General features: G+C 35.2%; 1 long non-coding RNA gene across 1 annotated transcript in view; it reads right to left on the bottom strand.

Annotated features, from left to right (window-relative positions):
• Positions 1–14389, bottom strand: part of LOC137315206 (uncharacterized) — a 55567-nt gene extending 41178 nt beyond the window's left edge. Inside the window, exons 1-2 of the long non-coding RNA XR_010961350.1 lie at positions 14192–14389; positions 10547–10642 (exon numbers count right to left, since the gene is read on the bottom strand). This is a non-coding gene — a long non-coding RNA (uncharacterized lncRNA). The remainder of the gene's footprint in view (positions 1–10546; positions 10643–14191) is intronic.
• Positions 14390–16930: the final 2541 nt, after the last annotated feature.

Here is a 16930-nt window from a genome sequence, read left to right as displayed (position 1 = left end):
AATTTAATAAAATACACTGTTAAATGGACAGTGTTTGTAATGGTGGGTTTATGTATCATTAAATACACTGTTACATGGAAAGTGTGAGTAAATGCCGGGTTTATATGTCATTAAACACACTATTAAATGGACAGTGTGGGTAAAGGGTGGGTTTATATATCATTAAATACACTTTTAAATGGATAGTGTGTGTCAATGGTGCGATCATCTGTCTTTAAATGCACTGTTAAATGGACAGTCTTGTTAAATGGTGGGTTCATATATCTTTAAATGCACTGTTAAATGGACAGTATGGGTAAATGGTAGGTTTATATATCATTAAATACACTGTTAAATGGACAGTGTTTGTAAATGGTAGGTTCATATATCATTAAATAAACAGTTAAATGGATAGTGTGTGTCAATGTTAGGTTCGTATATCTTTAAATACACTGTTAAATGGACAATGTAAATAGATTGTGGGTTTATTTATCTTTAAATACACTTTTAAATGGACAGTGTGTGTAAATGGTATTTTAATATATCATTAAATACATGTTAAATGGACAGTGTGGTGAAATGGTTGGTTCATATATCATTAAATACACTGTTAAATGGACAGTCAGGTTAAATGGTGGGTTTATCTATCATTAAATACACTTTTAAATGGACACTGTATGTGAATGGTGGGTTCATATTTCATTAAATACACTGTTAAATGGACAGTGTGTGTAAATGGTGGGTTTATATATCATTAAATACACTGTTAAATGTACAGTGTGGCTAAATGGTGGGTTTATATATCATTAAATACACTGTTAAATGGACAGTGTAGGTAAATGGTGGGTTTATATATCATTAAATACACTGTTAAATGGACAGTGTGGGTAAATGGTGGGTTTATATATCATGAAATACACTGTTAAATGGACAGTGTTTGTAAATGGTCGGTTTAAATATAATTAAATACACCGTTAAATGGACAGTGTGTGTTATTGGTGGGTTTATATATCAATAATTACACTGTTAAATGGTCAGTCTGGTTCAATGGTGGGATCATATATCATTAAATACACTGTTAAATGGACAATGTCGATAAATTGTGGGTTTTATATATCATAAATACACTTTTAATTGGACGGTGTGGTTCAATCGTGGGTTCTTATATCATTAAATACACTTTAAAATGGACAGTGTGGGTAAATGTGGGGTTTATGTACCATTAAATGCACTGTGAAATGGACAGTGTGTGCAAATGGGAGGTTTATATATCATTAAATACACTGCTATATGGACAGTCTGGTTAAATGGTGAGTCCTTATATTATTAAATACACTGTTAATTTGACAGTGTGTGTAAATGGTGGGTTCATATATCATTTAATACACTGTTAAATGGACAGTGTGTGTTATTGGTGGCTTTATATATCAATAATTACACTGTTAAATGGTCAGTCTGGTTCAATGGTGGGTTCACATATCATTAAAGCACTGTTAAATGGACAGTGTTGTTAAAATGTGTGTTCATATACCATTAAATACACTGTTAAATGGACAATGTCGATAAATTGTGTGTTTATATATCATTAAATACAATGTTAAATGGACAGTGTGGTTAAATGGTTGGTTCATATATCATTAAATACACTGTTAAATGGACAGTGTGTGTAAATGGTTAATTTGTATTTCATTAAATAAACTGGTAAATGGACAGTATGGTTAAATGCTGGGTTCATATATCATTAAATATACCGTTAAATGGACAATGTCGATAACTTGTGGATTAAGATATCATTAAATACACTGTTAATTGGACCGTGTGGTTCAATCGTGGGATCATATATCATTAACTACACTGTTGAATGGACAGTATTTGTAAATGGTGGGTTCATATATCATTAAATACACCGTTAAATGGACAGTGTGTGTAAATGGACACTTTATAAATCATTAAATACACTTTTAAATGGTCAGTGCGGGTTAATGGTGGGCTCATATATCATTAAATACACTGTTAAATGGACAGTATTTGTAAATGGTGGGTTTATATATCAATAATTACACTGTTAAATGGTCAGTCTGGTTCAATGGTGGGTTCACATATCATTAAAGCACTGTTAAATGGACAGTGTTGTTAAAATGTGTGTTCATATACCATTAAATACACTGTTAAATGGACAATGTCGATAAATTGTGTGTTTATATATCATTAAATACACTGTTAAAGGGATAGTGTCGTTAAATGGTTGGTTCATATATCGTCAAATAAATTGTTGAATGGACAGTGTGTGTAAATGGTTGATTTATATTTCATTAAATACACTGTTAAATGGACAGTCTTGTTAAATGTTTGGTTCATATATCATTAAGCACACTGTTAAATGGACAATGTCGATAACTTGTGGGTTTATATATCATTAAATACACTGTTAAATGGACAGTGTGGGTAAATGTTGGTTTTGTATATGATTAAATGCACTATTAAATGGACAGTGTGGGTAAATGATAGGTTTATATATAATTAAATACACTATTAAATGGACAGTGTGTGTAAATGGCAGGTTTATGTATCATTAAATACACTGTTAAACGGACAGTGTGGGTAAATGGTGGTTTCATATATCATTAAATACACTGTTAAATGGACAGTGTGGGTAAATGATGGGATTATATATCATTAAATACAATGTTAAATGGACAGTGTGGGTAAATGATAGGTTTATATATCATTAAATACACTATTAAATGGACAGTGTGGGTAAATAGTGGGTTTATATATTATTAAATACACTGTTAAATGGACAGTGTTGGTAATTTGTGGGTTTATATATCAATAAATACACTGTTAAATGGACAGTCTGTGTAAATGGTAGGTTTTTTATCATTAAATACATCGTTAAATGGGCAGTGTGTGTTATTGGTGGGTTTATATATCAATAATTGCACTGTTGAATGGTCAGTCTGGTTCAATGGTGGGTTCATACATCATTAAATGCACTGTTAAATGGACAGCGTTGTTAAAATGTGTGTTCATGTAACATTAAATACACTGTTCAATGGACAATGTCGATAAATTGTGTGTTTATATATCATTAAATACACTGTTAATTGGACAGTGTGGTTCAATCTTGGGTTCTAATATCATTAAATACACTGTTAAATGGACAGTGTGGTTAAATGTTGGGTTTAAATATCATTAAATACACAGTTAAATGGACAGTGTGGGGAAGGTTGGGTTCATCTATCATTAAATACACTTTTAAATGGACAGTGTGCGTAAATGGTATTTTGATATATCATTAAATACACTGTTATATGGACGGTCTGGTTAAATGTTGAGTTCATATATCATTAAATACACTGTTAAATTGACAATGCGGGTAAATGGACACTTTATAAATCATGAAATACACTGTTAAATTTTTGAGTGCGGGTGAAGGGTGGGTTCATATTTCATTAAATACAATGTTTAATGTGCAGTGTTGGTAAATGTTGGGTTCATATATCTTTACATACACTGTTAAATGGACAATGTCAATAGATTGTTGATTTATTTATCATTAAATACATTGTTAAATGGACAGTGTGGGTAAATGGTGGGTTCATATATCATTAAATACACTTTTAAATGGACAGTGTGTATAAATGGTGGGTACATATATCATGAAATACAATGTTAAATGGACAGTGTGGATAAATATGGGATTATATAGCATTAAATACACTGTTAAGTGGACAGTGCAGGTAAATGGCGGCTTTATATAACATTAAATACACCTTTAAATGGACAGTGTGGATAAATATATGTTCAGATATCATTAAATACACTGTTAAATGGACAGTGCGGGTAAATGGACACTTTATAAATCATTAAATACACTGTTAAATGGTCAGTGCGGGTCATTGGTGGGTTTATATCTCATTAAATACGCTGTTAAATGGACAGTGTGGGTAAATGATGGGTTTATATATCATTAAATACACTGTTAAAAGGAGAGTGTGGGTAAATGGTGGTTTAAAATATCAGTAAATGCATTGTTAAAGGGACAGTGTGGGTAAATGATGGTTTAAATATCATTCAATAAACTTTGAATGGACAGTGTGGGTAAATGATGGTTTAAATATCATTAAATACACTGTTAAATGGACAGTGTGGGTAAATGGTAGGTTTATATATCATTAAATACAATGTTAAATGGACAGTGCGGGTAAATGGTGGGTTTATATATCATTAAATACTCTGTTAAATGTACAGTGCTGTTAAATGTTGGGTTCATATATCTTTAAAAGCACTTGTTAAATGGACAATGTCAATAGATTGTGGGTTTATTTATCATTAAATACACTGTTAACTGGACAGTGTGGGTAAATGGTGGTTTAAAATATCAGTAAATGCACTGTTAAAGGGACAGTGTGTGTATATGGTGGGTTTATATATCATTAAATACACTGTTAAATGGACTGTCTGGTTAAATGGTGGGTTCATATGTCATTAAATACACTGTTAAATGGAAAGTGCGGTAAATTGGTGGGTTCATATATGATTAAATACACTGATAAATGGACAGTGCGCATAGATGTTGGGTTTATATATCATTAAATATACTATTAAATGGACAGTCTCGTTCAATGGTCGGTTCATATATCATTATAGACACTGTTAAATGGACAGTGTTCGTAAATGGTAAGTTTACAGATCATTAAATACACTGTTAAATGGACCGTGTGGGTAAATGGTGGGTTCATATATCATTAAATACACTGTCAAATGGACCGTGTGGGTAAATGGTGGGTTTATATAACATTAAATACACTGTTTAATGGACAGTGTGGGTAATGGTTGGTTTATATATCATTAAATACACTGTTAAATAGACAGTCTGTGTAAATGGTGGGTTTATATATCATTAAATACACTGTTAAATGGACAATCTGGTTAAATGGTGGGTTCATATATCATTAAATACACTGTTAAATGGACTGTGTGCGTAAATGGTAGGTTTATATATCAGAAAATAAACAGTTAAATGGACAGTGTTTGTAAATGGTGGGTTTATATATCATTAAGTACACTGTTAATTGTTCAATGTTTGTAAATGGTGGGTTATATATCTTTAAATATACTGTTAAATGGTCAAAGTCAATAGATTGTGTGTTTATTTATCATTAAATACACTGTTAAATGGACAGTGTGGCTAAATGCTGGGTTCATATATCATTAAATGCACTGTTAAATGGACAGTGTGTGTAAATGTTAGGTTTATATCTCATGAAATACACTATTAAATGGACAGTCTGGTTAAATGTTGGCACATATATCATGAAATACACTGTTAAATGGACAGTGTGGATAAATATTTGATTATATATCATTAAATGCAATGTTAAGTGGACAGTGCAGGTAAATGGTGGCTTTCTTTACCGATAAATACACCTTTAAATGGACAGTGTGGATAAATGTGGGTAAGATATCATGAAATACACTGTTTAATGGACATTGCGGGTAAATGGACACTTTATAAATCATTAAATACACTGTTAAATGGTCTGTGCGGGTCAATCGTGAGTTTATATATCATTAAATACACTGTTAAATGGACAGTGTGGTTAAATGGTTGGTTTATATATCATTAAATACACTGTTAAATGGACAGTGTGGGTAAATGGTGGGTTTATATATCATTAAATACATGTTAAATGGACAGTGTGGGTAAATGATGGTTTAAATATCATTAGATACACTGTTAAATGGACAGTGTGGGTAAATGATGGATTTATATATCATTAAATACACTTTTAAATGTACAGTGTGTATAATCGATGGGTTTATATATCATAAAATACACTATGAAATGGACAGTGTGGGTAAATCATGGTTTAAATATCCTTAAATACACTATTAAATGGACAGTGTGGGTAAATGATGGGTTTATATATCATTAAATAAACTGCTTAATGGACAGTGTGATTAAATGTTGGGTTCATCGGTCATTGAATACAATTTTAAATGGACATTCTGGTTAAATGTTGGGTTCATAGATCATTAAATACACTGTTAAAAGGACAGTGTGTGCAAATGTTGGGTTCATATATCATTAAATACACTGTTAAATGGACAGTCTGGTTAAATGTTTGGTTCATATATCATGAACACACTGTTAAATGGACTGTGTGTGTAAATGGTAGGTTTATATATCAGAAAATAAACAGTAATATGGACAGTGTTTGTAAATGGTGGGTTTATACATCATTAAGTACACTGTTAAATGTTCAATGTTGGTAAATGGTGGGTTCATATATCTTGAAATACACTGTTAAATGGACAGTGTGTGTAAATGCTGGGTTCATATATCATTAAATACACTTTTAAATGGACAGTGTGTGTAAATGGTGGTTTAATATATCATTAAATACACTGTTAAATGGACAGTGTGGTTAAATGGTTGGTTCATATATCATTAAGTACACTGTTAAATGGACATTGTGTCCAAATGCTGGGTTCATATATCATTAAATACACTTTTAAATGGACGGTGTGTGTAAATGGTGGGTTTATATATCATTAAATGCATTGTTAAATGGACAGTCTGGTTAAATGGTGTGTTCATATATCATTAAATACACTGTTAAATGGACAGTGTGTGTAAATGGTAGGTTTATATATCATTAAATACACTGTTAAATAGACAGTCTGTGTAAATGGTGGGTTTATATATCATTAAATACACTGTTAAATGGACAATCTGGTTAAATGGTGGGTTCATATATCATTAAATACACTGTTAAATGGACTGTGTGCGTAAATGGTAGGTTTATATATCAGAAAATAAACAGTTAAATGGACAGTGTTTGTAAATGGTGGGTTTATATATCATTAAGTACACTGTTAATTGTTCAATGTTTGTAAATGGTGGGTTATATATCTTTAAATATACTGTTAAATGGTCAAAGTCAATAGATTGTGTGTTTATTTATCATTAAATACACTGTTAAATGGACAGTGTGGCTAAATGCTGGGTTCATATATCATTAAATGCACTGTTAAATGGACAGTGTGTGTAAATGTTAGGTTTATATCTCATGAAATACACTATTAAATGGACAGTCTGGTTAAATGTTGGCACATATATCATGAAATACACTGTTAAATGGACAGTGTGGATAAATATTTGATTATATATCATTAAATGCAATGTTAAGTGGACAGTGCAGGTAAATGGTGGCTTTCTTTACCGATAAATACACCTTTAAATGGACAGTGTGGATAAATGTGGGTAAGATATCATGAAATACACTGTTTAATGGACATTGCGGGTAAATGGACACTTTATAAATCATTAAATACACTGTTAAATGGTCTGTGCGGGTCAATCGTGAGTTTATATATCATTAAATACACTGTTAAATGGACAGTGTGGTTAAATGGTTGGTTTATATATCATTAAATACACTGTTAAATGGACAGTGTGGGTAAATGGTGGGTTTATATATCATTAAATACATGTTAAATGGACAGTGTGGGTAAATGATGGTTTAAATATCATTAGATACACTGTTAAATGGACAGTGTGGGTAAATGATGGATTTATATATCATTAAATACACTTTTAAATGTACAGTGTGTATAATCGATGGGTTTATATATCATAAAATACACTATGAAATGGACAGTGTGGGTAAATCATGGTTTAAATATCCTTAAATACACTATTAAATGGACAGTGTGGGTAAATGATGGGTTTATATATCATTAAATAAACTGCTTAATGGACAGTGTGATTAAATGTTGGGTTCATCGGTCATTGAATACAATTTTAAATGGACATTCTGGTTAAATGTTGGGTTCATAGATCATTAAATACACTGTTAAAAGGACAGTGTGTGCAAATGTTGGGTTCATATATCATTAAATACACTGTTAAATGGACAGTCTGGTTAAATGTTTGGTTCATATATCATGAACACACTGTTAAATGGACTGTGTGTGTAAATGGTAGGTTTATATATCAGAAAATAAACAGTAATATGGACAGTGTTTGTAAATGGTGGGTTTATACATCATTAAGTACACTGTTAAATGTTCAATGTTGGTAAATGGTGGGTTCATATATCTTGAAATACACTGTTAAATGGACAGTGTGTGTAAATGCTGGGTTCATATATCATTAAATACACTTTTAAATGGACAGTGTGTGTAAATGGTGGTTTAATATATCATTAAATACACTGTTAAATGGACAGTGTGGTTAAATGGTTGGTTCATATATCATTAAGTACACTGTTAAATGGACATTGTGTCCAAATGCTGGGTTCATATATCATTAAATACACTTTTAAATGGACGGTGTGTGTAAATGGTGGGTTTATATATCATTAAATGCATTGTTAAATGGACAGTCTGGTTAAATGGTGTGTTCATATATCATTAAATACACTGTTAAATGGACAGTGTGTGTAAATGGTAGGTTTATATATCATTACATACACTGTTAAATGGACAATGTTGTTAATGGTGGGTTCATATATCTTTAAATACACTGTTAAATGGACAATGTCAATAGATTGTGGGTTTATTTATCATTAAATACACTTTTAAATGGACAGTGTGTGTAAAAGATGGTTTAATATGTCATGAAATAGACTGTTAAATGGACAGTGTGGTGAAATGGTTGGTTCATATGTCATTAAATACACTGTTAAATGGACAGTCTGTGTAAATGGTGGGTTTATATATCATTAAATACACTGTTAAATGGACAGTCTGTGTAAATGGTGGGTTTATATATCATTAAATACACTGTTAAATGGACAGACTGGTTAAATGGTGGGTTTATTTATCATTAAATACACTGTTAAATGGACAGTGTGGGTAAATGTTGGGTTTATATATCATTAAATACACTGTTAAATGGACAGACTGGTTAAATGGTGGGTTTATTTATCATTAAATACACTGTTAAAAGGACAGTGTGTGTAAATGGTGAGTTTATATATCATTAAATACACTGTTAAAAGGACAGTGTTTGTCAATGATTCGTTTATATATCATTAAATACACTGTTAAAAGGACAGTGTGTGTAAATGGTGGGTTTATATATCATTAAATACACTGTTAAATGGACAGTGTGTGTCAATGGTTCGTTTATATATCATTAAATACACTGGTAAATGGTGAGTGTGGGTAAATGGTGTGTTCATTTTTCATTAAATACACTGTTAAAAGGACAGTGTGTGTAAATGGTGGGTTTATATTTCATTAAATACACTGTTAAATGGACAGTGTGTGTCAATGGTTCGTTTATATATCATTAAATACACTGTTAAATGGACAGTCTGTGTAAATGGTGGGTTTATATATCATTAAATACACTGTTAAATGGACAGTGTGGGTAAATGTAGGGTTTATATATCATTAAATACATTGTTAAATGGACAGTGTGTGTTAATGGTGGGTTTATATATCATTATAGGACTAGCTTAGTGGTATCAACTGGGCGACATGGACATGTTGGGCCGAAGGGCCTGTTTCCATGTTGTAACTTCTATGATTCTATTACAATTTTGTCTATGATTCTATGATTCTATTAAATACACTGTTCAATGGACAGTGTGTGTCAATTGTTCGTTGATATATCATTAAATCACTTTTAAATGGACAGTCTGGTTAAATGGTGGGTTCATATATCATTAAATACACTGTTAAATGGACAGTGTGTGTAAATGGTAGGTTCATTTATCATCAAATACACTGTTAATCGGACAATGTCGATAAATTATGGGTTTATATATCCGTTCCCTTCGTCCTGAACTCACCCTATTGTTGTTTGTCGTTTCAGATCGTAACCGTCCCTTCCCGTCTTCCTCAACTCACCCTAGTGTCCCAAGAACATGAACCCTTCCCTCCTGCTCCAGCCCTGCAGCCGGACATTGACCTGCCTCATATTGTCCTCCTTAAGCAGCCCAGCGCAAAACAATCCAGAGATCACCACCTTCAGGCCTTGTTGTTCAGTCTTGGGCTCCAGAGTTAATATTCATTCTATAAACGGAGCTCTTTCCTTGTTATTCGTTCCGGCCATGACTATTTTCCTCTCTCCTTTCCTTCCCATAGAGTGTCCAACCTGTTCCAGGAAGTTCTTCGCTCTGATACCAGGAAGGTAACTTACCAATTGGGACCTGCTCAGGGCTGCAGAACAGTCTGTTTACTCGCCTGACTATAGAATCTCGCAACACTATCGCGCTCCTATTCCTGTGCCTAACCTGCCTGTCACACCTGCGCCACTCGGGGTGTCCCCCTACTCCCTGGTGTCACACTATTCATCAGGAAGGCCAGCCTGAGTCACTGTCTCTATCCACCTTGCAGTCCCTAACACCAGTTATCTACCGGACAGTTCCAGTACTGATGTCTCTCTACCTGTGACTGCACTGCCCCACTCGATGTTCACTCACTTCTCTCTATCCACAAAGTATCTGCTCGGTTTTCTCTTCTTGTGTGAGCTGCAGGTTCTTGTTCGTGAGCTGGTCCCTTTATCAGGACACAATTGATATTTTAAAGATTGTTCTGAACCTACCGGTGTCTATTCTCATTCTTGTTGAAGATGTTGGGTCTTCTCCCCTGTTTGGTCCTTCAGCCATGGAGGTGACAGGCTTTCCAAGATTCTGATGCTCTGTAATAAATATATTAATAGGAGGGTTAGAGTGAAATATTTAAATGAGAAGGATAAAACGTCGCCTTGTCGCGATATCAAGTCCCTCCTCCCCCATCAGTACAACAGCTGTTCGCTCTGGAATCGAGCATTTCCCGACTGTAAGGATCAACTCTCCACATGAGGTGCGGCAAAGACAGCTGCCCAGTGAAACCCAATGAGACCCACTGATCTTCACAACCCAGTTGTAGCCGGCCGAGATTCTGCCCTGGGAGCACCAATTGGTCAGGTTTACTCACCGTGCAGGCCAGCACCAGACTTATTCCTGAGGTAGTGAATATTCTGGAGGGCAATATGGAGCGAGGTGATGAATTAAATGATCCTTCACTCGGTGTTACCCAGTCTGGCGCTGTTGTATTATTTTATTCACAGATTTATTTTTAATATTTTTAACGTGTTGAGTTTTGATATTAAATTCCGGTATTTTATGAACCTGATATCTATCTACATACACAGTTTGGAGCTGTGTGAGATTTTTCTGCTCTCTATGGACAGTGACATTGTCCGTGTGTTCATGGAGTTGTGTTTTGGTTGGTGCTTCTATTTGAATATATTTACCGTATCTCTCATGGTATCAGCACCTGACTAATGAGCACTGTCGGAGGTGAGGAATTTCCGTTCAATAATATCAACACTAATGTATAATATTGTGAATCGTGTAACTTTAAACAGATGCTGCACATTTATCTTTGCGTTATCTTTTGGGGTCGTACAATCTCAGAAAACACCACAAATTTCTAAGTTGAAGATTTGACGGCTGTTTTATAATCATAATTCTCCATTTTGTGTGCGCCTTGCTGTATGTGTGCGCAAATGCAAGAGCAACCAATCAAACTATCAGTATCGGTGCTTTCCTTTTCACACTGTTTGAATGTAAAAGCGGTTCATGTCGGTCAGGAAATTTCTGCAAACTATAGTTGAAGTTATTCTCTACCATAAATGTACAACCAAGTTTGAGACCTTGTAAGATGCAGTTATCTGTTGTTTCAGTCACGCTCACACTAGTGCTTTAAACGGACAACAGCAACAAAAACTTAAATTTACACCTACACTAATTACATTAGTGTAATCAAACACAAGATTAATTTGAGCAGTTACTTGCTTTTATATATAAAGACTAGAGATCGGGCCCTCAAACCTGTTGGTAATTTGAATGGTTACTTTTTATATCAATATTAGTGATGGACCCTCCTACCTGTTGGTAATTTCTGTAGTTACTTTTTGTCTGAAGATTAGTGATGGACCCTCCTACCTGTTTGTAATTCAGTAGTTATTTTTACATAAAGATTAGTGATGGACCTTCCGACCGGGTGGTAATTAATGTAGTTACTTTTTAAATAAAGATTTGTGATGGACCCTCCTACACGTTTGTAATTTCAGTAGTTACTTTTTATACAAAGATTAGTGATGCACCCTCCAACCTGTTTCTAGTTCAGTAGTTACTTTTCATGTAAAGATTATTGAAGGACACTGCTCCATGTCGGTAATTTCAGTAATTACTTTTTATATAAAGATTATTGATGGACCGTGGTAGCTGTTTGTATTTCAGTAGTTAATTTTCATTAAAGATAAGCGATGGAACCTCCTTGCTGTTTGTAATTCAGTAGTTACTTGATATATAAAGATTAGTGATGGACCCTCCTACCTGTTGCTGATTTCATTAGTTACTTTTCATATAAAGATTATCGATGGACTCTTCTTCCTGTTTGTAATTCAGTCGTTACTATTTAGTTAAAGATTAGTGATGGACTGTCCTACCTGTTGGTAATTTCAGTAATTACTTTTTAAAAGAAGATTAGCGATGCACCCTCCCACCTATTTGTAATTCAATAATTACTTTTTAAATAAAGACAAGTGATGGACAAATCTCCCTCTTCGTAATTGCAGGAGTTACTTTATATATAAATAGTAGTGATGGACCCTCCTACCTGTTGGTAATTTCTGTAGTTACTTTTTATCTGAAGATTAGTGATGGACCCTCCTCCCTGTTTGTAATTCACTAGTTACTGTTCTATAAAGATTAGTGATGGACCCTCCCACCTGTTGGTAATAACTGCATTTACTTTTTAAATAAATATTAGTGATGGACCCTCCCACCTGTTTGTAATTCAGTCGTTACTTTTATATAATGATTAGTGATGGACCCTCCTACCTGTAGGTAATTTCAGTAATTACTTTTTATATAAAGATTATTGATGGACCGTGGTAGCTGTTTGTAATTCAGTAGTTAATTTTCATTAAAGATTAGCGATGGACCCTCCTTGCTGTTTGTAATTCAGTCGTTACTTTTTGTATAAAGATTATTGAAGGACCATCCTCACTGTTGGTAATTTGAATGCTTACTTTTTATAAAAAGATTAGTGATGGACCCTCCTCCTGCTGGTAATTTCATTCGTTATTTTCTTTAAAAAGATTAGTGATGGACCCACCGACCTGTTGGTAATTAAAGTAGTTACGTTTTATGTAAATATTAGTGATGGACCCTCCTACCTGTTGGTAATTTCAGTAATTACATTTTAAACGAAGATGAGCGATGCAGCCTCCTACCTTTTGTAATATAATAGTTACTTTTAAAATAAAGATAAGTGATCCACACACCTCCCTGTTGGTAATTTCAGGAGTTACTTTACATACAAAGATTAGTGATGGACACTCTTACCTGTTCGTAATTTCAAGTGTTTCTCTTTGTATAAAGATTAATGATGGTCCCTCCCACCTGTTGGTAATTTCAATAGTTACTTTTTATATAAAGGTTAGTGATGGACCCTGCCACCTGTTTGGAATTCAGTGGTTACTTTTTATATAATGATGAGTGATGGACTCTCCTACCTGTTTGTAATTCAGTATTAATCTTTCTCTAAAGATTAGTGATGGTCCCTCCCACCTGTTGGTAATTTCAGTGGTTACTTTTTATATAAAGATTAGTGATGGATCCTCCGACCTGCTCGTAGTTGTAATCGGCTGATTTTCCAGGTGCCCGGTAGAGCGCGATAATCGGCCATTGCGACTGTGTTAAAACTTTACTAAGTTGAACTGAATGTTGCATCAGTTTTTGGTCAGTTAAATAAAAGTGTACCGTGCAGAAAACGATTCAGTGAGTAAAAAAAGCCAGTGTCACAGTTACAAATAAATGCATATAGAGTGAGAAAGGTCAGTTTCTCACCCCTGTTTACTGAATATCAATTTCTAAGTTGGAGAGGAGGCACCGCTGGACTACGGTTGTGTAAATCTCCAGAGTTCGTGTTCCTGCTTTCTGTCCTGTCACCGCTTTAAAATGTGTCTGTGGGGAGATTGGTGGGGCCCATGAAGGGATAAGCCCTGAAATTCCCGGTATAAAATAGTCGACCTTCAGTTCGTGTCTCAGCGAACAATTAGTGAATTGTTCCATCCGCGAGCAAGAGAGCTCCATCCGCTGGGGAACATATCAGACCGCGGGAAATCGGCTTTAGAAAGGAGGAAGGGGCAGAAAAAGTTAATTCATAAAACAAATTGACACAACATGAACCTTACCTTGATCCCGCGAGGATTTTCCGTCTCTCACTGTCCGTGCAGATTTTGCAAATTATATCCTTGTTATTTCATTGAAACCAATCGAGTACAAGTTCCTTGCTTTATTTTAGCAGTTCACAACTTGGGAATTTGATCTGATCCTTGTTATGTGAGATTCAGAGCTCCGCCTTCTGTGAAAGCTGCTGCCAGACATGAGGATGGATTTCAACACAAACATTCCTCATTTGTTTCAGAACAGGGAGCGGCCTTTCTGGTGGAATCTAATCGAACCGGTTTGACGATTCGCTGCCAATTGCGAACAAAGTCAGTTATAAATTTTACTTCTTCTCTTCTTTTTCCAGGGAGGTTCAGTAAAAAAATATACTTGGTTAGAAATAAATTGTTACATTTGCATCAGGGACATTGTTTGCTCAAAGTCCCATCGATTTTCTGATGTTTGCGCTTTCAAACCTGGGGCCAAAAGACAGTGTTTCGTCAGTGAGCTGAAGAGAGGCTGTTTCTGAAAGTGAGGACTTTAACCATTTAACCGCCGAATTCAGCTGTCGCTGAGCATCAACCACCTCAGTCACTTGTGGAATGAGCACTGTCTTTCCCCAGTTACATTTATCATAGTAAATATTCTGAAGATACAGCAGTTAAATTGTTAAATCCGGAAAGGACCATTTCTGTGCTGTGATCGGTAGAAGGATTGAATTTCACTCATTTTCAGAGGTCAGAAGAGAGAAAGTGTTTGAGGACAAATTGTGGTGATAATTCCGAGGGACGGATTGTTGTGATCAATCCCCGGGATAGGTTGTGGTGATAATTCGGATGGACGGATTGTTGTGATCAATCACAGGGACAGATTGTGGTCATAATTACATAAACTGTTTAATGGACAGTGTGGGTAAATGGTGGGTTTATGTAACATTAAATGCACCGTTAAATGGACATTGTGCTTAAATGGTGGGTTTATATATCATTAAATACATTGTTTAATGGACAGTGTGGTTTAATGGTGGGTTTATATATCATTTAATACACCGTTAAATGGACATTGTGCTTAAATGGTGGGTTGATATCTCATTAAGTACATTGTTACGTGGACAGTGTTGGTAAATGATAGGTTTGCATGGACTCTGGGTGCGTTAATTGAGATTTATAAATTGATAAAACGATTCAATAGAGAATTGCACAGAATTACATCGAACGTACGGCATTGAAACACTCCATTCGGCCCAACTGGTCCATAATCCACACGAGACTCCTCCCTCCTTAATTCATCTTCTCCTCCCACCATATCATTTCTCACTCGGATGTTTATCTAGCTTCCCTTACATTCATCTAGGCGACTCGCCTCAATGACTCCTTGTGGTCGTGAGTTCCATAGTCTAACTACTCTCTGGGGAAAGACGTTCCTGCTGAATTCCCTATTGGATTTAGTAGTGACTATCATTTATTTATGGCCCCTAGTTCTGGTTTCTCCCGCAATTTTGATGATCTGAAAGACCTCTATCAGTTCACCCCTCTATCTTCCCTTTTCCAGAGAAAAGAGCTCCATGTTGATCAATCTTTCCTGATAGTTATAACCTCTCAGTTCTCGTATCATCCTAGTAAATCCTTTTTGCACCTTCTCCAGTGCCTCTATATCCTTTTTTATCATATGGAGACCAGAACTGTACACAGTAACCCAAGTGTGGCCTAACCAAGGTTTTATACAACTTTAACATAACTTCTCTGCTTTGCAATTCCATCCATCTGGAAAGAACCTCAGTGCTTGATTTGCTTTTTAATGGCCTTATTAACCTGCATCGTCACATTTAGTGATTTCTGTATCTTTACCCCGAGAACCCTCTGCTCCTCTACACTATTTAGACACTTATCATCCAAGCAGTATGTGGCCCCATTATTTTTCCTACCAAAATATAATACACCATACTCATTAGATACAGAGAAGTCATTTCCTCTGATGGAGGTGTCCAGGACAAGGGGGCACAACACTAAAATTAGCGCTGGGCCCTTCAGGTGTGAAACCTGGACGCACTTTTTCACACAAAGTTTACTGGACATGCGGAATGCCCTCCTCCAATAGGTTGTAGATTCTGGGTCAACTGAAAAGATCAGATAATCGGTGCAAGGGAATCGAAGGTAAACTTTGTTCAATATAGTAAACACACCCATTGTTCCACCCTGTGTCCAGTCAGAATTAAACAGTGAAACCCTTAAACCAACCTGCGATTTTATTTCGGGGACGGTTAAAAGTTCAGAACAAGAGATTCTGTCTCTATAGATTTTAAATACTAAGGTCCTGAAATTGATGCTTTTTGTATCTGCCGAGATGCTGACCTGATGTGTCCAGGATTCTGGATCTCAATTCACCCCCCACCCAAACCCACGCTATCATAAGAATCTTGTCGTTCAGTCGACAAACAGTGAGACAGGTCAGAACATCGAACTCTCTGGCGCCGTTTCGGAGTCTCCGCCTCTGCCGGGCGAGTCCCAGCAGTTCTCCCGCACCCACCTGTCAGGACAAGGCAACAATTGTACAGAAAGTTGTTTTTTAATTTGTGAGTTTGACAGTGCAGTCCTTCTCACTGATCTGCTTGAACCGCAGCAATGCACAAACACGGCCTGCCGGCTCCGGATATTTTATTGGTGCAGTTTTAAGTTCCCCTTCTAACGTGCTCTGGATTGTGCCGACATTGCCGGCATTAATCCGGTCCTAGGGGAGAAGATTGTGGCCTGGGTGTTCCTTCCTGC

The sequence above is a fragment of the Heptranchias perlo genome, unplaced genomic scaffold (genome assembly GCF_035084215.1).
Source record: "Heptranchias perlo isolate sHepPer1 unplaced genomic scaffold, sHepPer1.hap1 HAP1_SCAFFOLD_54, whole genome shotgun sequence".
Taxonomy (NCBI): domain Eukaryota; kingdom Metazoa; phylum Chordata; class Chondrichthyes; order Hexanchiformes; family Hexanchidae; genus Heptranchias; species Heptranchias perlo.
Note: the sequence above shows the minus strand (reverse complement) of the source record. Positions and strands in the feature narration are given on the sequence as shown.